The sequence below is a fragment of the Mustela nigripes genome, chromosome 6 (genome assembly GCF_022355385.1).
Source record: "Mustela nigripes isolate SB6536 chromosome 6, MUSNIG.SB6536, whole genome shotgun sequence".
Lineage (NCBI taxonomy): Eukaryota > Metazoa > Chordata > Mammalia > Carnivora > Mustelidae > Mustela > Mustela nigripes.
The window spans coordinates 120484266-120506919 of NC_081562.1; the positions used below are offsets into that span (position 1 = coordinate 120484266).

General features: G+C 44.1%; 1 long non-coding RNA gene across 3 annotated transcripts in view; it reads left to right on the top strand.

The window, feature by feature from the left end:
• LOC132020874 (uncharacterized) overlaps positions 1-22654 on the top strand; it is a 78308-nt gene that overhangs the window by 47488 nt on the left and 8166 nt on the right. For all 3 annotated transcript variants that reach the window (XR_009405125.1, XR_009405124.1, XR_009405126.1), the window contains exons 6-7: positions 2206-2323; positions 12095-12255. This is a non-coding gene — a long non-coding RNA (uncharacterized LOC132020874). The remainder of the gene's footprint in view (positions 1-2205; positions 2324-12094; positions 12256-22654) is intronic.

The window sequence follows — 22654 nt, forward strand, 5'->3', positions numbered from 1 at the left end:
AAGGGGTTGGTAGGTCGATAAGTGACTCTGTATTGCTGATTCTGATCCAGGTCTGAAGAATTACTACCTAAGAATTTTTAGGCAGTCAATTGCAGTTCCATGGAAAACTAGCTTCTGCTGACTATTCATCTTTGAGATCATGCTAAGTGACTTTGTAGCTCCCTATGGAGAGCTCTAGCTTGGGTTAGTTAATACAAACTGTCATAATTCTTACAACAGCACAGTTTAAGAGAAGCAGTAGAGTACAGAGATTAAAAGCATAGACCTCTTGGGTTTGTGACTCATTTTTGCCAATAGGTTCTGTGTGCATGTGGCCAGATTACTTCACCTCTCTGTGTCTTAGTTTCTTCATCACATTTTAATGTGTTGTAATAGAATGTTTTTTTGTAAGGATTAAATGAGTGGAAGCAGATAAAGCATGAAGAACAGTACTGGGGCATAGCAAGTGTCCTGTGTCCATAACCTACTCAATCACGTCCTTGGTAGGGTTTGGAGTTCTTTTTGAAGTTTAACTAGTACAAAGAATGCTATGATGAGCATACTCATATATACTCCTCTCTTATAAAAACACCTGCAAAATGTGCAAAACTATGTATATAAGAATGTTCATGTAGGATGTTCACACAGATTTGCCTAATTGCTCTCCAAAAGTCATACCATTTTACACTCTAGCCAACATGGTACCTGACAGTTCATTTCCTCAGACTTTTGCTCAAATTGAAAACAACTTTTCCATCTAATATGTGAAAGTGCATTATTCTCCCCTTATCCATAATTGCACTTTCTGCCATTTCTGTTACCTGAGGACAACCTGGGTCCAGAAGCAGATGATCCTTTTTCAACATATTGTCAGATATCTCATGGGAAGGTCGATAGTGACCTAATACCATGTTGCCATGCCCACATCACCCACTTCTCTTCAACCATCATGTAGGCATTTTATCATCTCACATCATCACAACAAGAAGGGTATCATAGAGAAGATGTTTTGAGGGCACCTGAGTGGTTCAGTGGGTTAAAGCCTCTGTCTTCAGCTCAGGTCATGATCCCAGGGTCCTGGGATCGAACCCCACATTGGGCTTTCTACTCAGCAGAGGGCCTACTTCCCCCTCTCTCTCTGCCTACTTGTGATCTCTGTCTATCAAATAAATTAATAAAATCTTTTTTTTTTTAAAAAGGTGTTTTGAGAGAGAGAGAGATCACAGTTATATAACTTTTCTTACAGTGTGTTGTAATAATTATTCTGTTTTATTATTAGTTACTGTTAATCTCTTACTTTGCCTAATTTATAAATTATACTTGATCATAGGTATGTGTGTATAGGAAAAAACATGTATATATATAGGATTTGATACTATCCATGGTTTCAGAGATCTGACTGGGGGTCTTGGAACATAATCTCCGTGAGTAAGGGGAGACCACCGTAACTGATCTTTGACACATTGAGTTCCAATATAAAGAGCATGTTACCCCAAAGACCCATAAGGCAACCAAATTGGGCAGAAGCCATACATTATATATTTTAAAAAAATTTTTAAAGATTTTATTTATTTATTTGGAAGAGAGAGTCACAAGTAGGCAGAGAGGCAGGCAGAGAGAGAGAGGAGGAAGCAGGCTCCTGCTGAGCAGAGAGCCTGATGTGGGGCTCCATCCCAGGACCCTGGGACCATAACCTGAGCCAAAGGCAGAGTCTTTAACCCACTGAGCCACCCAGGCACCCCTATATTTTAAATTTTTAATAGAACAATCTCACATTTTTCTAACATTGAGATTTATGAAATTCTTATTCTTTTCTTTCTGTAATGCTTCTGTGTGTCTTCATTTTGAACCCAGGGTCTATGAAATAAAGTACATTTTATTTCTTTGATTTTCTTCCTTTTAAATTCTACAGACATTGTGAATACTGAAGTGTTAAGGGGAAGTTATGTTCTAATTGCTACAAGTATGTGATTCTGTCATTAGAAGAAGAGATGTGTTGATTTTCTCTACCTTCCTTACACATTTTCTGAGTGCCTGCCTTTCCAGGATTGGTCTCCAGGAAATTATACGACAGGATGAGTCGTGGTTGCAAAGGATTTAATCTCTATCACAGACTAAAATCTTATAGAAACAACTTGAAAAGGCCAGGGTTAAGTCAAATTAGTGTTCCTGGATGCATTTACTCCTTTCTAAGTCCTTAACTGAAGAATCATTTTTGCCACTTAGGTTCTATGTGAACTTGGGCAAACAGGAAAAACCGGTCTCATCTGCCTAGTCGGTTCCAGTGGCTTTATTTTCCATCTTGTTCGCCCTCTGCTGGTTTTTCAGAAGAAGAACACGAATGGTAAGAACTAGATTCTCTGACGCTGTTACATTTTTCTTGTTTTGTTTTTGTTTTGGGAAGTCAAAATTCCAGTTGACCCCCACCACACACAGGCAAGTCATGAAAGATGTTGAAAGAGGGGCTCCTGAGGGTCTGCCTTCAGCTCAGGTCGTGATCCCAGAGTCGTGGGATCAGTGCCCTATGTCAGGCTCCCAGCTCAGCGGGGAGCCTGCTTCTCCCTCTCCTCCCTACCCTAGTGCTCTCTCTCGTTATCTCTGTCTCTCAAATAAACAAATAAAATCTTTTTGAAAAAAGGATGTTGAAAGAAGACATGTGCATTTTAATGGATTATATTAACTTGATTAGATTAATTTGAATTCCCCTGCATATTTGGAAATCTGACATAGGGCAGAAGAAAACCCTCCTTAACCTCTTTTTATGTACCTCTTACTGTTTAATCTTCAGCTATGGATTTTTTCATATGCATAACTGCACTTACATTATAAATTCGCGGAGCAGAATGCACATGAATATATATATTCTGGGATATATATATTCTGGAACCCTGCCAATCTGGGGATCCCAAAGCTGAAAGCACCCCAAGAGAATGAAAAAAAAAAAAAAAACCAAAACCACAGACCTTGACATTTCGTACTTATTACTAGACTCATTAATTCAACAAAACGTAATAGAATGTTTTCAGAACCCTAAAAGACTCCAGTTTACACAAATTCTATACAGTATTATTCTAGGAAATCCTCAAAGCATGTAGGCATTATGATAACAGTATTCATTTGAGAACCAATTACTTCATGTTCTGGTCTGCCTGAAGAATGTACTCAGGACAGCAAAGCACAAACAGGGCAGTTATATGCCCTGACACCAGACTTCACCCTTTTTTTTTTTTTTAAGATTTTATTTATCTGTTTAACAAAGAGAGAGAGACAGCAAGAGAAGGAATACAAGCAGGGGGCGGGGGAGGGAGAAGCAGGTTTCCCTCTGAGTAGGAAACCCGATGTGGGACTTGATCCCAGGACCCTTGGATCATGACCTGAGCCTACAGCAGACGCTTACCCCACTGAGCCACCCAGGTGCCCCACTAGCCTTCTCTCTTTACAAAACTTGTTTTTCTTTGTCAGGCACCCTCTTTTGCTAATAGCACCACTGTACGTTGGGAAACTGCCCTTTCTCCTCCATGTGATTCTAGGTGGGGTTTAATCACACACCTTGGATCCTTGGCCATGGGTTGGACATAGAAGCAAGAACTGAAAAATGACAATATCACACCTCCCTGTGGTCAAAATTACTGGAAAACGACCCAAACTTGTTTACTCCTTCTTTGGGATTTTATATGTTAATGCTGGTAGAGAGAAGATGTCTCTTTTCTCTAGCATCACAAATCTGGGACTATGGAAGCTTGAAACTGTCCATGATGCTTTTCTACCTCCACCTACTTCACTTCATGGTAGACACCCAGGATAGTAGATATGGAGAGAAGCAGATGGAATTGAAACATATTTGGAAGTAAAATCTGCTGAAGGATTGAATTGGAGGCAAGAGATGAGCAAAATGGAGGAGTGAAGAGTAATTTCTAGGTTTCTAATTTTGCTTCCTGCGTGACTGTGTTACTGTTTCTTAATATAAAGAGAGAACCAGCGACACAATTGGAGATGATACCAGCACTGTGGGGTGATGGTCAGGAGTACATGTAGACTTTTAAGGATATCTATGAGGTAGGCAAGTGGAGATCTTAGGTATGCAGTTGGATATGGACTTTGGAGTTAGGGGAAGAGATTTGAGCTGAAGCTATTAATGGGAGTTGCAGCGTATAAACTGTATATAAAGATACTAGAGGGGTGAGAATATTTAAATACGGAAGATAGTGAAGAGAAGAAGACCCAGGACCAAGTTTGGAGGAGGATCAGATGTCAAATATTAATAATTGAGCAAGGAAGGAGAGCTTAAGCTGAGGACACTTAACAAGGGAGTAGTAACAGGAGAAAAAGTAGAAAGAAGATAGGGCATCAGAGAGCTGGAGAGAAGAGTTTGGATAGAGGATAGTAGTCAACTAAGTCAAAAGCATTTGAGAATTAGGGAGGTTTGAGGTTGGAGACACATGGATGGGGTTCAACGCCAAGGGCATTGGTGAAGTTTATGAGCACTTTCCATATAGTTGAGTAATGGGCATGGAAACTAGTTCAGGGTAGGTGAGAGATGAGAGGTCGTGACGTACATTGTAGCTGGCATTGTATGTTCTTTTACCCCATCCCTTATACACACCCCTCCCACACACAAACACACCACAGTACAAACACATAGCAGTACCGATAGACTTTCTTAAAAATACTTGAGAGAATATCCTCGTATCCCCTGGCAGAAAAATTCATCCTTGGGATATTTAACTCTGAAACCATTAGAGCCCAGGATGATGAAGATCTTAACAAGACTGTTGGAGGGGGTCCTTGAGCACATAAGCAGGGGTGCTACTCTCACTCCTGCCTCTTGATTCTCCGATCCATATACAGTCAACTATTTGGGGCATGCAGTATTTAGGGTAGTTATGTTCTGTAAGGTCAGCACTAATCCCGAATTAGCCAATACTAAACTCCAAGGGGAAATACATGGTTAGGTTCCTGCGAGCTTCTGGTCACAGCATTTTCATCAACCAAAACACTCGTTCTATGAATTCATTTGCCAACATCCTTGGAAAACAAGTCAGTTTCATCAGCATTGGAAACCTGTTCTTCTACATATAATTCTTTTCCTACATAACACTTAGCAGGCATTTAAAAAATTCTTCCACAGCCTCTTGATCTGCAGAACCTGCCCCTCATGCAAGGTTCACATTTTTCATGCTATATTGCTTTTTGAAATATGTGAGGAGGCAGTAGCCCAAAAAAGTAACATTTTCTTGACCCTGGGCATTGTGACTGTACATTTCTTTGGCTTTCAGGCTTACAATGCTTTCTACGATGCTCTTTTTTTTTTTTTTTTTTAATTAGTTGTCATCTTTGAATCTACATCCACAGTTGTAGCCCCTTTGCGTAGTTTTCATCACACATTATAGATGCTACCCAGGCCACTTTTCTGGAGTGGCCTGACATACAGATCAGAGAACTTCCTTGTCCCTTTTTTTGGATGAGCCATATTATTGATTCCTTAACACCGAACCCTCAGACACAGGGCTGTAACTCAGGCCTGAACAAAGCTTGTTACACACACATTTTTCTCCCTACGGCACATCCCAGCCTTCCTGAGCTTAGGAACGCTAGCCAACGCTTCAGCACTATGCTTGGGGGCTGTTTCAAACAGTGAAATCCCAACAAAAGGCACAGAATGTGAAAAACGTGGTTCTACTTAGGCCACAAAAGGGTCGTTTGTTCAGTGTGAGAGCTGAATCAAGAAGACAGCATTCCTTGTTCAGTTTCAGCTGGCAACAAATGCACCGGGCAACTCCAATGTTTCAGCGCTCTGTGCATGTCCTCAGATGCCTGCGAGAGTATGGTCACTGTCGATGTCGTGGTCACAAAGAAATCGCAAGTAGGCAAATGTGCTGATATGGGATCCGCTAACAATGAGCATCGCCTTCACTCTGGCTTTGGGAAGACCAGTGTGTTGGTCCATGCTGGCTGCTATAACAACATGTCATGTATTGGGTGGCTTAAACAACAAACAGGTATTTCTCACAGTTCTAAGTCTAAGGAAAGTCTGAGGTCAAGGAATCAGACAAATTTGGTATCTGGTGAGTCTTGCATTCTGGTTCATAGATGGCCATCTTTTCATTGTAACCTCACATGGTAAGAGGGGTGAAGAAGCTCTCTGAGTTCTCTTCTGTAAGAACATGAATCCTATTCCTGAGGGCTCCGCCCTCACGATCTACCCACGTTCCAAAGGCCCCAAATCTAAATGTCATCATAGTGGGAGGTTAGGTTTCAGAAAATTAATTTTGCTGGGACACAAGCATTCTATGGAAATCAACACCATATACTGTTAGTTCTAGGTCCATACCAACATCCTATAATGAGGCTATAACATTACAGTCAACAGTCTTTCAGCTGGTGTTAGCAGACAAGTCAGACCCACCTGTAATCCAGGTTCAGAAATGTCCTCTATCAGTCAACTGGATGTAAAAGTGCCCATGAGGTCCTCTGTGTTTGGAGACTGAAGTGGACAGGAGGAGTCTTCTGGAAATAGAAGCAACTTATGTCTGCAATTCATTTGTGTCTACAGGACCTGCTTGGTTTGGGTTAAATATCTGCTACTTGCATTTGTGCTTCTGGGTGCCTCAAGTATATGGAGAAGTACATTGGAAATAACCATTTTGTCATGAGTAGTTCTGTAAACAAGGTCACCTCCTGATCCATGGTCAGGCGTTCAGTACCCACCAAGGTTCAATGGCAAGTGAGGAGTTGTTTTCTCTAAACAGTAACTGTAACTAACATAACAGACCATCACTTTGATCTGTAACTTATTACCCAATCATGGTTAACTTCCGGCTCCATATAGACTTCTCTTGTACTGGGTCACATGCAAAGATGGCAACCTTTAAGTTTATACAGTATATGGGCTGCGTGAAAGACATGTAAATGTGATATAGGTAGCTGTTACCGTCTGAATGTTTGTGCCCCATTCATCTCTTGTGTTGAAATCCTAACCCTCAAAGATGATGGTATTAGGAGGTAGGGCCTTTGAGAAGTGGGGCTACTGAGGTGCGGAGACCTCATGAATGAGGGGTCCCAGACAGATCCCTGAGAGCTCCTGCGCCCCTTCCATAATAGGAAGCCACAACAAGAAGGTGCAGGCTAAGCACCAGAAGGAGGGCTCTCACCAGAATGCAGCCGCGCTTGATGCCTTGATCTTGGACTTCCCAGCATCCAGAACCATGAAAAATAGGTATTTGTTGTTTATAAGTGTCCCAGGCTCTAGTATTTTGTTATAGCCACCCAAATGGATGAAGGCAGTAGCCCCTGAAATCTACAATGTCCCATCAAGCGTTATGCCTCTTTCTTACTGGTTGGGGGGCCCGTATTTTTATGGGGTTTATCTCCCTCACTTTAGCAGACATTTATCCTAGTTGGGCATCTGAGGAAGTTCTTCATTCTAGCTCACCAGGTCCTATCCATATAAATGTCATCAGAACAGTGGACCTGAAGGATGTTGTATAGACAGTAGGAATATCAAGTTCCCAGGGGACTCCCTTGAATAAGGACAGGGAGGAAGTGAGGTTACTACTTGTCCCTGCTAGTTTTCTCTGCTTATTGAGTCAGAGGGGAAACAAACAAACAGAAACAGAAAAGCATTTTCTAGATTAACAGCAGCATACCAAGTACCTGGGCCTGTGCTGACTTGCTACTGTAAAAGATCATATCCAGAAGAGCAATTCTAATTAGAGATACCAGCTAATGAGGCTTTGGATAATCCACTGTCATCTTCCAAGACCTCTCTTCTCAAAGGCCCCATAGCTGAATTTAAAGGGATTTAGTAGAAAGAACATAACTTGATCTTTCCAAGCTTTGAAGAAGGCATCAATTCTGGCAGTTCCTCAGGGATGTGCTGTTGCTTTTTGTTTATGATTTTCAGGGGGGAAGAACTCAAAGGGCTTTCCCTTGGCTCTTCTCACCATAATTGTCCTTATGGCATAGACCAGGGAGCAATGGGGGTGGGAGGCTCTGCCAGTTGTGCAAGGCAGGAAGGAAGATGAAGGACTCTTAGCTGCATCTGCTCTTCCATTCAGAAAGCAAAAACTTGCCCAGGTATTTCCTACCAAGTTGTCACGCAATGACACGCACTGACAAAGTCTTACCGCTGATCTCTAGCTGCAAGAAAGGCTGGAAATAAGTATTTTAAATGTCCGCTCTCTCACGCGGAGAGCCAAAGAAGAGAGTTTTGAGAATGACCCATGGGTTTATGACAACTTTTTGCCAGCCAAGGCCTTATCCCAGCTTTGGAACTCTGTCCCTTGCTGTCAATTTCCCCACGGAACTGCTGATTTCTGCCCTCTATGAACATTCCAGCTCTAGGTAGGAGACCATCAGGAAGCTTATAGTTTGGTGGAGAAAACAAATGCAGTAGGGAAATGTTTTGCTCTTAAATTGTTTTTCTATTCTTTTACCTTACCATGCCCCTACCAGTAAGAAAGCAGCAGTGGCTTTCTATTCTGCCTTGTCCTTGGGGGAAGGGTGGGTCTAGGCTAGCTAGAAGCACTCATTAGTCAGCTTTGCCTTTTGAAATACAATTTTATTTATTTATTTGAGAGAGAGAGAATGAGTGAGCAAGCACAAGGGACAAAAGGAGAGAGAAAAGCAGATTCCTTGCTGAACAGGGATCCTGATGCGGGGCTCCATCCCAGGGCTGTGGGATCATGACCTGAGCCAAAGGCAGACACTTAACCGACTGAGCCAGCCAGGCGCCCCTCGAAATAAAATTTTAAACTCCTTCATTAACATATCCATCTGAGAGGCAAGCGCTTTTGATTTTCAAGAAGTAAGATTTGGGTCAGAGCGAAAATGTATGTCTTCGAAAATCAAGGCTCCAGAGTCTAGAGTACTGGAGCATATAGCCTATTAAAAATCATACCTATCGTGAAGTAAGAAATCAGTTCTTCCCGGGCCGCATGGGAGCACCTTGGGGAGACTAATTAAAGTGAGAGTAAGTTGGGTGCCCGAGGAGCCCCTTCCCACCTTCAAGTTTAAAACTCCCCCTCCCAGGATAATAACCCCTGGAAAAGGAGAGCCATAAACACCCTAGATGTTCAAGAAGCTTACAGGAGCCTTCCAAGCCAGGTACATCCCAGCTGGCTAACCTCTAAGGAAGCCCCACATCCAGCACAAGGTAACAAAACAATAGGTTCATGGGGTCATCCAAGCAGCTGGGCCTGAGAGCAGCCCACAAGAATCCTGCACCCCACACAGTGACATGAAAGAAACAGGTCAGAGCTCCAGAGCCCTGGGGGAGATAGTGCAGATATAAATGCCAGGAGGCAGCGGCTAGGGTCCGTGATCAAAGAAGCGAGACTGATACAAAGCGAAGGTCAAGCAAAGCTTTATTTCGCCCCAGCACAGACAATCAAACTGACCGGTTGGGGCCACCTCTTATAGAGAGAGCGGCCCCTCCCAGCCTCACAGACTAACTTTTTAGAGCAAAGGCCATGTGGTTGGGCCTGGCCACACACAGGTGGCCAATGAGATTGTAACACAGAGAGAAAATTGCATAGTCATGCTAGGTCACACTCGGGTGGCCAATTGAATTACAATTCACCCTATAGTCGCTATTTGAACTAGCCTATCACCTTGGTCAGAATTGGCGCCCAAAAGGCACCCAAAAGGTGCACAAAAGACGGAGCCCGCATTCTTTGGTAGTTAGGAGATAGTATGTGTGCTTTACTGATTGGATGTCTCCACCTGACCTGACTCGTCCTTGTATTCTGGGCTCTGTTATCAGGGACAAGTTGACCATATTTCCCGGACTTGCTTTTAAGTAAGTTCCCCTGGTTGTGGGGGGGGCAGGGTCAGTTTAAACAAAATCACTGTTTAACCGAGATGGATTCACTCTGGCTAAGTAGGCCCTTACAGCAGGACACAGGGTCTGAATGAAAATAAGGGAGTGAACCCAATGGTTTGACCAGAGGCCATATATATCAGCCACCAATGGCAGCCCTCGACACCCCAACCATGGTGAGAGTTCCCCCTCCTCTTCAGAGGCCAAGGAGAACTGGAGAAAGGTACAAGGTCCAGACACTCCCTCCTTCAATGTCAGGATGTTACCTGGGTCACCAGGAAACTTCGATTCTACGGAGAGAAAAAGGTTAGCAGAAACAAAAGGGATGAGATCTTAAAACTGCCTGAACGTTTACTCAAGAAGAGTAGATTAGGGGCACCTGGGTGGCTTAGTGGATTAAGCCTCTGCCTTTGCCTCAGCTCATGATCTTGGGGTCCTGGGATCGAGCCCCGCATCAGGCTCTCTGTTCGGCGGGAGCCTGCTTCCCCCTCTCTCTCTCTGCCTGCCTCTCTGCCTACTTGTGATCTCTCTCTCTGTGTCAAATAAATAAATAAAATCTTAAAAAAAAAAAACAAAAACAAAAAGAAGAGTAGATTAATCCAGAGGTGACTCCAAAGTGGTGACAATATGTGTTTTGTGATACGCATGGCTCTGTGGCTCCATGGTTAGTTGAGTTTTGTTACAGAAAGCAAAGAAAGTTCCCTTTGCTACACATTGGATTGTGACTATAAATTATATGCCCCCTTCGCAGGCATGTTAATAGAGAACTACAAAATAACATGATAATACAGTAAATCAGGCGATTTTTCGAAAGCAGTGGAGACTGGGGCTCCTGAGTGGCTCAGTTGGTTAAGAGGCTGACGCAGTTTCAGCTCAGGTCATGATCTCACAATCGTGGGGTCACGCAGTCGTGGGGTCATTTCCCCAGTCAGGCTCCATGCTTAGTGCAGTTTCTTTCTCCCTCTCTCTACCCCCCTTCATGCTTGCTCTCTCTAAAATAAATAAAATATTGAAAGGAAGGAAGGATGGAAGCAAGCAAGCAAGCGGTAGGGACTGAGAAAGGAAACATCTGTCTCTTCCTGGCGGAAAAAGGAAATAATTCAAAGAGGGAATTAATTTCAAGCGAGTTTTGATGGTTTAGCAGATATTTGATATGCAAAAAGGGGAGGGGAAAGTATTCGAAGTACAGAGAGTGGCTGCCACAAAGTCACGAAGCCACAAAAAGGCAAAGTGTGTTTTGGGAAATGGCAAGACATCAGGGTGGTTAGAACATGAGTTTTGCAGGGCAGGGGCAGACGATGATGCCAGGGAGCTATACTGGAGCCTTCCCTGGCATTCTTAGTCGTCAAATACAACGATCTGCCCGGAACAGAAGCAGCTAACATCTCTACCTGGAGGTTGCTCAGTTCCACTGGTCTCTTCACAGGGACACTCTGGAGGATGGAATGCAGAGAGAGGGACCAGGCCCCAGGAGGCCTGTGGGGAGGCTTACAGCAGCCCAGGTGGGTGAGGCCAGCCTCCACCAGCACGTGGTAGCAGGAGAGAAAAGAGACACCAAACCCGGGACGTATTTCTGCAACAGATTAGCTAGGATTTGACAGCTGACTCCATACAGGGTATGGAAATGGAAGAGAAATGGAAGGAATTAATCAGAGATCTCTGGTCTTGGTGGATGGTGATGTCTTCACTTCGGGAACAGAAAACAGGAAAAGGAAGTTTCAGGGGACATTATAGTAAGCACATGCATTCATTTAATAAGTGTTTATTGAGGATTTCCAATGTGCCAGACACTGTGCCAAGCATGAGAGAACCGGACAGCCTCTGCCCTTGTGAAGTTCACGGGCTACTGTGGACTATTAATATTAGGTAAAATATGGCTGCATAATTAATTCATCATTGTTGTGAAAACTAGGACAGTTAATCACACCTGTGACAAATGTGAGGGAAAGCTCAGAATCAGGAGACAGTCTACGAGTGAGACCTAACCTGCTTGAGGGAGTCAACCTTGAGAAAGGGACTTCTGAGGGGAGCTCTATTTTTCTCCACAAACAGTGACTGAGTGGAGAGCATCTCAGACCTAGGTAAAGCTGCAAAGCAGAAGGGAATTTTTTGGGATAAAGAAACCAAAGGGTACTTAACGAACAAGGGAGAGGGACCATTAGAAGAGGCTGGACTGTGGGTAGAGGCTAGGGGTCAGACACAGCATTTTAAGTTATGTTGATGGCAAGGTCCTGATCTAAATGCATCAAAGTGTTTTTGGGAGAGAACATAAAAGGATTTTCATTTCTATAAAAGTCTGCAGCTGGTGTGTGAGGAATGGATTAGAAGAAGTCAAGAATATAACAAAGTGAGACCACCCAGAAGAACAGGGTCCAGACTGACTCGCAAGCAAGGCTCGAGAGTGGAACGTGGAGCAGATGAACCAGCGTGGAGAGCACGCCATGAGCACCAAACAGGTTTGCTGGCACTGGGGGGAGGGGGGCAGATCAGAAGTCCAGTTATATGTGTGTGGATTTTGACCTGGACTGGAAATATAACTTACAAAGTCATTAGCATGTAATTTGAGCCAAGGAAAGGGATTCTGTTGCAGTGGGAGAAATGAAGGAAAAACCTGAGGCAATATACTTCAAGGCTTTTCAATATATAAGGTTAAGACAAGGAGGACAAGCCGACAAGTGATACCAAGAAAGGGCAACCGGGCATTTAAGAACCAAAGTAGGACAGCGTAGCATCAGAGAGGCAAGGAAAACAGTTCTTCATGAAGGAAGAAATTAACCGAGTCGTGGGGGCAGACGCCAGATTGCGGGGGGTTGAAGAATGAATAGCAGGTGACAGGAGGCAAGGAATGTAGCCAGTGGAAGGGAATTCGAGAATGTTGGCCGCGAAGGGGTGAGATTTCCATTTTGGACGCATTGAACTGGATATGCTCATATGGTGTTGAAGTGGTGAAGTCCAGAAAGAGCCAGATCTAGGGAAAAAAACTATGGCTGATGGACATGTCTTGCATGCAGAAATAGATTCGGTTTGCAAGAGTGTAAGCGGTGTGGAAACCTGAGGTTAGATGAAATTACCAGAAAGAGCATGAGGCGCAGCAACATAAGGCAGAAATGGAGACAGAGCAAAGCAAATGCTTAAAGGGGAAGCCAAAAGAAGCAGAGCCTGGGGACAGGGAGATGAATAATTGGCAGAGAGGCAGGAAGAAAAGCAGGAGAGCGTGAGCTTGAAGGCTAGAAAGCCTGGAGTTTCAGGAAGAGCAAAATGCTGCAAATAAGTCAGAGCAAGATCAAAAACCAATCTTTGGATTTAACGTTTGAACGTCATTTAAGACTTTAGTATGATAAATTTCTGTTGTGTTTTACAGTTAGAAGCCAGATCATAAAGGGTTCATTAAAATATGGAGAAGTTAGCGGGGAGCCTGGGTGGTTCAGTCAATTAAGTGTCTGCCTTCTGCTCAGGTCATGATCTCATGATTTCAGGGTCCCGGGATGGAGCCCCGTATCGGGCTCCCTGCTCAATGGGGAGTCTGCTTCTCCCTCTTTCTCTGCCCCTCCCCCCAACGTGTGCTCAGTCTCTCTCTCAAATAAATAAATAAAATGTTTAAAAATTGGGCGCCTGGGTGGCTCAGTGGGTTAAAGCCTCTGCCTTTGGCTCAGGTCATGATCCCAGGGTCCTGGGATTGAGTCCTGCGTTGGGCTCTTTGCTCAGCAGGAAGCCTGCTTCCTCCTCTCTCTCTCTGCCTGCCTCTCCACCTACTTGTGATCTCTCTCTCTGTCAAATAAATAAATAAAAATCTTTAAAATATAAAAAAAAATTATTGAGAAGTTAGGTAAATAAAAGCAATGAGCATTGACTCTAATGAAAGAAAGTTAGCAACATATATAATGGAAAACAATGAATACTTGTAATATTAATACATTACTACAATATCAATATAATGCTATTTTTAAAAGCATCTATTAGGGGCACCTGGGTTAAAGCCTCTGTTTTCAGCTCAGGTCATGGTCCCAGGGTCCTGGGATCAAGCCCTGCATCGGACTCTCTGCTCAGCGGGGAGCTTGTTTCCTCCCCCCCCCCCCCCCCCCCCCGCCTCTCTGCCTACTTGTGATCTCTGTCTCTCAAATAAAGAAATAAAATCTTAAAAATAAGCATCTATTAATGTTACTATTAGTTAAATTAAAAGAACTATATAATTATACTAAGTATTAATTTATATCTGCTAATATTAGTAAATTAATGTAATCATTTTATAAATAGTCCACATTAAATAATCTATACATGATTTTTTTTTTAAAGATTTTACTTATTTATTTGACAGAGAGAGAGATCACAAATAGGCAGAGAGACAGACAGAGAGAGAGATGAGGAGAAGCAGGCTCCCTGCTGAGCAGAGAGCCCTATGCGGGACTCGATTCCAGGCCCCTGGGATCATGACCTGAGCCGAAGGTAGAGGCTTAACCCACTGAGCCACCCAGGCGCCCCTATACATGATTCTTTAACAATGTATAGATTACTTATACATTGTATTACGTGATTCATCGCATTACAGTGATCCCTCCTATGTGCAGGGACACATTCCAAGACTCCCAGTCTGGGACGTCTGAAACTGTGGATAATACTGAATTTATATATATATTTTTTTTTCCCAATGATAACATTTAATTTTTAAATTAGGTACTTACTATACAACAATCACTAATAATAAAATAGAACAATCTTAACAATATACTGTAATCAAAGATGTGTGAATGTGGTCCTCCTCTGTCTCTCTAAAAATATTGTACTGTACTCACCCTTCTTTTTGTGATGATGTAAGATGATACAGTGTCTACTTTATGAGATGAAGTGAGGTGAATGATGGAGGCATTGTATCATGGTATTAGGCTGTTATTGACCTTTTGACAGATATATCAGCAGGAATTATCAATATATCAGAAGGAGGGTCATCTTTGACCACGGATAATTGAAGCCATGGGAAGCAGGAAAGAAACCACACATATGGAAGGACTAGTCTATATGGATATATGACTGACACAATCAATATATTGGGTAATATAAACATACGTTAATGTATTAACTATGACTACTTAAATAATTACATTGTTTAATGTAATTAATACTACTGATCAATAAGAAAAAGAAGTGCTACCCAATCAAGAAGGGGCAAAGACTGTCTATATGCAATTCACAGAAAAGGATTGTAAAGAGGCCAATAGTCATGTAAAAATGGAGTCAACCTTACAATGAGGAAGTGCAAGCAAAAGAGACTATTTTTCTTCCATCAGATTGACCAAAGTTTGAGTTTAATAATGTCACGTGTGATGAGATCTACAAAGAAAATGTAGGGTGCTTGACCTACAGGTAGGGCAGACATGCTGGGCTGTTGGGGTCAGCCCCATATTGCATGCTTGACCTGTGGCATAATAGCAACTACAGTAGGGAAGGTCATATGGAAGTCTCTGAAATAGATCTGAATTCCCCGGTCAGGACAGTGCAACCAGACCAACATAGCATTCTGGGTAGAACGGCAGAGATTAGTGCCATGTTAAGGATCTGAAACATAGAGCTGTGGTGGCTCCTATCAGATCTCTAGTTAATCTATCAGAATGGTCCTTGTAGAATCTGGATCCTGGGGAATTACTGTAGACTGTGACAATCTAAACCAACTACAAACCTCAAGTGTAGCGGCCATGCCAAGCATGGTGTCTTTGCTAAGGAAGATTAGAATGGTTTCAGGTGCATGTTATGTAGCCATTGATTTGTCAAATGCCCTCTTTTTTTCCCAATCAGAAAAGAAGATCTGAAACAGTTCGTAATTACATGGCTTTATAGTATGTATTTATATACTACATAGGCAATATACATTTACAGAAAAAGAAAAAGAAAATGGCTAATTTAATGCACCTGCTGACTGTCATAGTCCAAAGAGATCTGGATTCCATGAACATCCTATAGATCATAAAGTCACTCTATCACATTGACAACATCTGCTTGGACAGGATAAAAAGAGGTGCCAGCAGCAGGATGCCTTGGTAAAGACACATGTGCACCATGGGGCAGGAGATTATCTCTAAGAAGATTTATGGACCTGCTACTTTGGTAAAGATTTTGGGTGTCCAAGGGTTGGACTGTACCAGGACATCCCTTATTAAAAGACTGGATCTTGCATCTCTCACCACAGAGTAGAAAGTCCTATCCCTGGTAGACCTTTTCACATTCTGCACCTAGGCACTTGGATCCAGGTCACGTACTGACTGATCTAAAAGACTGGCAGCTTGGAGTGCACCCTTGTGCAGAAAAGTGTTCTGCAGCAGGTTCAAGTGTTCTGCTCTACAAGCAGCCTTGCCATTTGGGCCATTCCACATGGCAGGCCCTATGGTATTAGAAGGGCCAGTGGTGGGAAAAGATGCTATGTGAAGTTTATGGCAAGCTCCAGAGGAATAGCTCCTTTGTCTTTCTAGAAATAATTTGTGGTGTGTTACTGGGCCCCAGTAAAGGCAGAATGCTTTACCAGGAAGCATCAAGTGGCCACGTGTCTGGAACTGCTCATGATGAGCTGCGTTCTCTTGAACCCATCGGTCACAGAGGGAGGCCGGTGGCATTCATAATAGGATGGAAATGTTGTGTCAGTGACTGAGTCTGAGTGGTACCATTAAGATGCACGAGAAGTTAGCCCACTCTCCTCCACATGGTAGTTGCACCAACATGTCTCCCTCAACTCACATGTTTGGCTACGTAGGGCAAAGGAAGAGATGCTGAAAGAGGGGGAAGAGCCTGGACTTGGTTTATAGAGGGATTGGCTTGGCTTGTGATGTGCCACTAGCAAATGGACAAAATGGATATTAGACGCATCACAGTCATTTTCAATAGGAACCTTAAAAGAGAGTGTTGAAGGAAATATTTTTCCAGTGGGTTGAGCTTTTAGTAATCACCTGATCACCCACTTTACATGGGAAGAAAGGTAGCCCAGGATGAGACTTTATATGAGCTCACGGTAGGCTGAATGGCCTGGTTGGCTGGTCAAGAGCCTGAAGAGAAAGGACTGAAAGAATGAGGACTAGGAGGTCTGGAGTAGAGACTTGTGAGAGGGTGTTCAGGTTGGGCATGGTGGTTTTTATGGGTGCCCTTACAGGTCCTCCCAACAAGAGATGGGGTCTATCTCTCCACCTCTTAAATAGGGCTGGGCCGCACAACTTTGGCCAATGCAACTTCAAAAGTGCCTGGGCATTGGGGTTGCCCTCTTTTCTTTCTAGAAACCCTTTTTCCACTAAGTGCAATCCTGCCCCAGCCTTCTAGAGTTTGAGAGCACAAGGAGAGAGCCTCTGCCATCCTAGTTTCCCAGCCAAGGTCCAAATGCATGAGTGAGCTTCGTTGACAGGACATGGGGCAGAGGAAAGCCACCTAGCCAAGGCCCACTCGAATCGCCAGCCTGTCAAATCAAGAGCAAATAAATGTGCTCGAAAGCACTAATTTCAGGGGTTGTTTGTCATGCAGCAAAAGCTAATGGATAACATAGCTTTCTGGGCACTCTTAATCTATTAATAGATGAATAGATTGCCAAACTGGCTTCACAGACTTGTTTCTGATTCAGGAAAGTCAGGTGTGAGATTCAGATTTGATTAATGACTTCCTTCCCCATACCCCCCTTCCCTTTCTTAGGGCATTAAGCCCCATGCAGCAGCCTTGGAGGTGGAAGCCTGCAAAGGAATATGATTTAAGGAAGGCATTCAAAGGAAAAACACATTAGCTTAATATTCTCAAAATATTATTCCTATTACTGAAGTTGGCAAGAAGCCAGGGAAACAGCTGCCCTCATGTCCTGTGGGTGGTAGGACTGATTATACAGACATTTGGAAGACAAATGGCAGTATCAACCAAAAAGTAACACGAACCTGCTGTTTTTCGAAGCAACTGCGTTTCTCCGTACCAGGTCTGGATATGAAGAAATGCTATAAATAAAGAGGCATGCACAAAAGTGTTAATTCCAACATTTTAATAGCAAAAAACTAAAAACAGAAAAATAGTAACATAAATGATTGTAGGTCTATGTTGTGAAACATTACGTAGTACCTAAAGGAATGAAGTCAATCTGTGTACTGGCTAAGAAAGATTTCCAAGATACATTGTTTTTTGTTTTTTAAGATTTTTAAATTTATTTTAGAGAGAGAGGGAGAGAGCATACACTTATGTGTTTCAGGGGAGGAGGTAGAAAGAGGAGAGAAGCAGACTCCCCACTGAGCTTGGAGCCGGACGCGTGGCTCAATCTTATGACCCCCAGATCATGACCAGAGCCAAAAATCAAGAGTTGGACGCTTGACCTACTGAGCTGCCCAGGCGCCCCTCCAAGATAAAGTCTTAAGTGTATATGTAAGTTAAGGAAAGACTTAACTTACATATGGTGTAATCTCAGTGGCTTAACAACGCAAGGTTTTTTTGTTTTGTTTTGTTTTGTTTACTTCATGTAAAATACAGTGAGCCAAAAAAGAGAGGGTACATCTGCTCCACGCAGACAGAGACTCTCTAATCTTTCACCATGGTTTCTAAGCTCACCCTGGACCTAAGCATCCAGCCAACGGATGAAGGAAAACAGAGGAATATTCTGAGGGACATTTTTATGGCGCCATCCTAGAAGGCATAGTCCTTATTTCTGCCCATATGCCCCTGGCCAAAATTCAGTCACATGGCCACTTCTAACCCCCAGGTACCCCGGAAGTGTGGTCTAGTTGTGAGGAAACAGAAAGCACGAAAGTACTGAACAGTCTGCCACAGACACTGTTAGAATCCATCCCCTCACATTTACCTCTGGTTTCCACACACGTATCCGCAAAATCCTTCAGAGCGTCATCTCTCTTCACGGCGAGTATTTGTACTTGTCTTCCAAAGTTTCCAAGGTTCTAGTAACGGGTCAAGAGGTCCTAGGAGGTGGAAGCATAGGTTTCAAGGATGCCGTGGCGTCTCCTTGTCAGAAAACTCTCTCAGATGAGGACACCGCATGGTCTTCAACAAGATGTTTCCCTTCAGAGAAAAGGGGCTGCTTTCTATAAGCAGGTCCACTCTGTTCAGATTCTTTGTAACCACTAGGCTCCCACTCTTTCCAGAACAGTCCTTAACTTCAGTGCAGACAAGGCCCAGAGCAGCTGTGCAATCAATGTGGATTGTAATTTTGCAATCCCGAGGCCAAGACACCGGGCCTGACATTCACACACACTGTCCTGGTGGTTGCAAGAGACCAGGGGTTCCTTTGGGGCCGTCACAGAAGCTCTGCAATCCTCTGACCATGACGTTAGCAGACATTCCCGAGCGCTGAGCTTGCCATTTTCTTCCCCTTTCACTGTGGGGGCAGTAACAGCGACCAGTCCGCGCACAAGGCTGTCTGTCTTCGTCTCCATCGTACTGCTGTATTGTGGCTGCTGCTTGGCCTCTCAAAGCCTACCTTTTGTTTTAGTCATTCATTCATTCATTTTGATTTTTTTGAAGTTCTTATTTATTTGACAGAGAGAGAGATCACAAGTAGGCAGAGAAACAGGCAGAGAGAGAGAAAGGGGGAAGCAGGCTCTGCCCTGAGCAGAGAGCCTGATGCAGGGCTCAATTCCAGACCCCTGAGACCATGACCTGAGCTGAAGGCAGAGGCTTAAGGCACCCAGTGAGCCACCCAGGCGCCCCCATTCATTCATTTTTTAGAGATTTTATTTATTTATGAGAGAGAGAGAGCGCATACACTAAGCGCACACAAGCAGCAGGGGACGGGCAAAGGGAGAGGGAGAAGCAGACTCCCGCTGAGCAGGAAGCCTAATGCGGGGCTCAATCCCAGGACCCTGAGATCATGACCTGAGCTAAAGGCAGATGCATAACCAACTGAGACACCCAGTTGCCCCTATTTATTTATTTTTATTATAATTTTTTAAAGTAGGCTCCACACCCAGCATGGACTCCAATGCAAGGCTTGAACTCATGACCCTAAGATCAAGACCTGAGCAGAGAGATCAAGAGTCAGATGTCCAACTGACTGAGCCACCTGGGTGGCCCCCAGAGCCCACCTTTTAATATGCTCCTCATTCCAAGCAACTGCAGGGGATAATTTGAAAAGGCGCTTCCTACCCGAAGCCACGGACTGGCAGTATTTCATTGTGCGTGGACTTTGAATGTAACCAGATCAAATACCTAACCCTAGAGCCCCATCCTGTGGGTCTATTTCCTAAAACCTCTTCTGAACACCGTACTCCAGCAGTCAGGGTTCAATGATGAACACAGAAATCATTCAGGTCACTTAAACTGGAAAACATTGCATTAAGGTACTGGGGGTTCACACAACTGCTGAAAGGACCGGAGGAGCCAAAGTCAGGAAAGGCTATACGAACACTTGGGAAATCAGGGTGACCCAGGATCACAGGAAAACGTTGGTGATGTTCTTAGCTTCCTGTGGTACCCAAATAGGCCCCTCCCAGGAGGATGCCAGAAAACCACATTTGCCCACTAGCCTGCCCCTGTTTCTAAAGCAGTGATGGCCTCTGCTTCTCTTCCGCCTTCCAAATATCAAGCAAGAGCCTGGCACTCTTGGAAGCTAAACTGGGAATGTGCTGGCAAGGGAGCCTGGGAAGTATACTTTCCAGATTTCCAACCCTTGCAATGCAAGAAAAAGGAAAACAACAACAACAACAACAACAACACATAGAAAGGGACAGGAATGGTGTTGAGATAACAAGTCGATCTGGATGGGGGAAACAGTTGTGGAACAGTGGCGCAGAATAATGCCATTCTCGGGAGAATGAATCCTCACAAAATAAATCTGTATTCTATAGTGAATAAATGCACAGAGTTCTAGAAGGAAAACCCAAACTAATTACTAGTGGTTACTTTGTTGCTGGTTAGTATGGGGGGGAATCACAGACAGACTTGAGCTTTTTCCAAATTTTTGACAATCTTTTACAGTAAGAATATACATTTAGATAAATGAAATAAATTGGGTGGTAATGGGGTGGGAGGTAAAAAATTTGAGAGGCATTGGGTGAAGAAAACGTTCTTTAATTTGTTCAGAAAGGATGCAGAATCTCATGTGTATTTTTAGACTAAGGGAGGGAACCATAGACTCGAGAGAGGTTGGACAAAAAGAGAGGGGTTGACTGGTAGAACAAGATCTTGGCGGAGCCCAAGGAGACGATGAGTTCTAGTTCAAGATGAGGATCTTAGCCATGGAGACTGAGGGTGCAGAGGCCAGCGTAGGTGCTGTTGCCAGTGAACTGGGAAGAGAAGGGCAAACGCTGAGAGATCTTGAGCCTGACGGCCAGGGACCCTCAGTGGAGTGTAAGGCGAGGCCCCAGAAGCGGGAATGAAGGAGACAGTGGACAGTGGGCAGGTATGGCCCTCGTGACAGTTTGGAGTGATGCCGTCACCTGACTCTGTATCTGAGGAGGTGCCGAAGTCTGCTCTAGGGTGTGCTGATCCCGAGTCCCTGGGTGGGGTGCTCTGAGCTCAGAGTTTCAGGCATGATGTTTCTCAGAATCGGTGACCTCTCCCATGACATCACTACTGAGAGCGGAGTTTCTCAATCTCAGAATTAACACGGGGATTACGTAATCCTTCATTGTGGGGGGCTGTCCTGTGCACGTAGGATGTCTAGTAGCACCCGGGGCTCTATCCGTGGGATGCCAGATGCATCTCCCAATGTGCTAGTTATGACAGCAGAAATATCTCCAGACTTTTCCAAATATCTCTTGGAGGGAAGGAGCAAAATCTCTAGTGGAGAACCACTGATTTGTAGCTTAGGAACCACATTCCAGGGCTATTTCTCAAGAATTGTGCAAGCTGGTCTGCTCTGGGGAATGGTCTGCCCGGCCTGCTTTTGTGGAGGGTAGGAAGGCCTTTGGCACTGGGGCAAGGCGTTCCCGGGGAAGCCACACCCAGCTGCTCTGAGCTGTTGCACCACAGGTACCAACACGTCTGGACTACAGGTGTCTTCCCCATCAACGCCCAGAGTCACTCAAGAGCCAGGCCTTCTCTTAAGTAATCTCTCACTGTCACCACCTTGAAGGAAAGGAAAAGAAAATGAAAGCAAGGGCATGGATCACAATTTTCATCAAATCCAGTCGCAAAAGATTCCCTTTTCTAGAATCTTTCTGTGCCCCTCGCCTCCTCACTCACCCAGAACGCTTGGACCCCCGACTGCTTTCTAGGCATGATATCAGGGACTGGATACTCAAATCTAAAGCATGGGGGCCTGTTGCTGAGCTCGGATCAAAGGAAGAACGAGGGGCGCCTGGGTAGCTCAAGTCGGTTAAGCGTCTGCCTTCAGTTCAGGTCATGACCCCTGGGTCCTGGGATTGAACCCCACGTCCTCGGTGGGGAGTCTGCTTCTGCACTTCCACCCGCTTGTGCACTCTCTCTCTCTCTCAAAAAACACATGAAATCTTTAAAAGAATTTTTTTTTTTTTTTAAAGAAGAATGACATAAAGAGTGATAAGCATTAATTGACCTACATACCTAGTATTTGGAAAGCGCAGCAGAGGGCAGAATGCCTGTAGAGAGGCAATCAGGGAGGCTCTCAGCAGTGGCGATAATTTGGTTAATTCCTAAAGGATGCCCAGTTGTTCCGACAGACTTTGAAAACGGAGATGCATTGCCGTGCAGTGAGTGGAGAGAAACAGTCAGCCAGGGAGCGGATTAGGAAGGCCCTGGCCGGCTGCAGAAAGAAATCTGGGCTTCTCCCGTAAGTTCAACTGTTTTAGGCATGGGACCCCCCGGTTCCCGGGTCCTGCTCTGATCTTGATTTTTCTGGGTGGTTCATCCTTTCCCTCCTGCCCCCCATTTTCAGTCCGAGACCCAGCCTTTTAGCTTCAGGTAAATATATCCCAACCCTCCGCT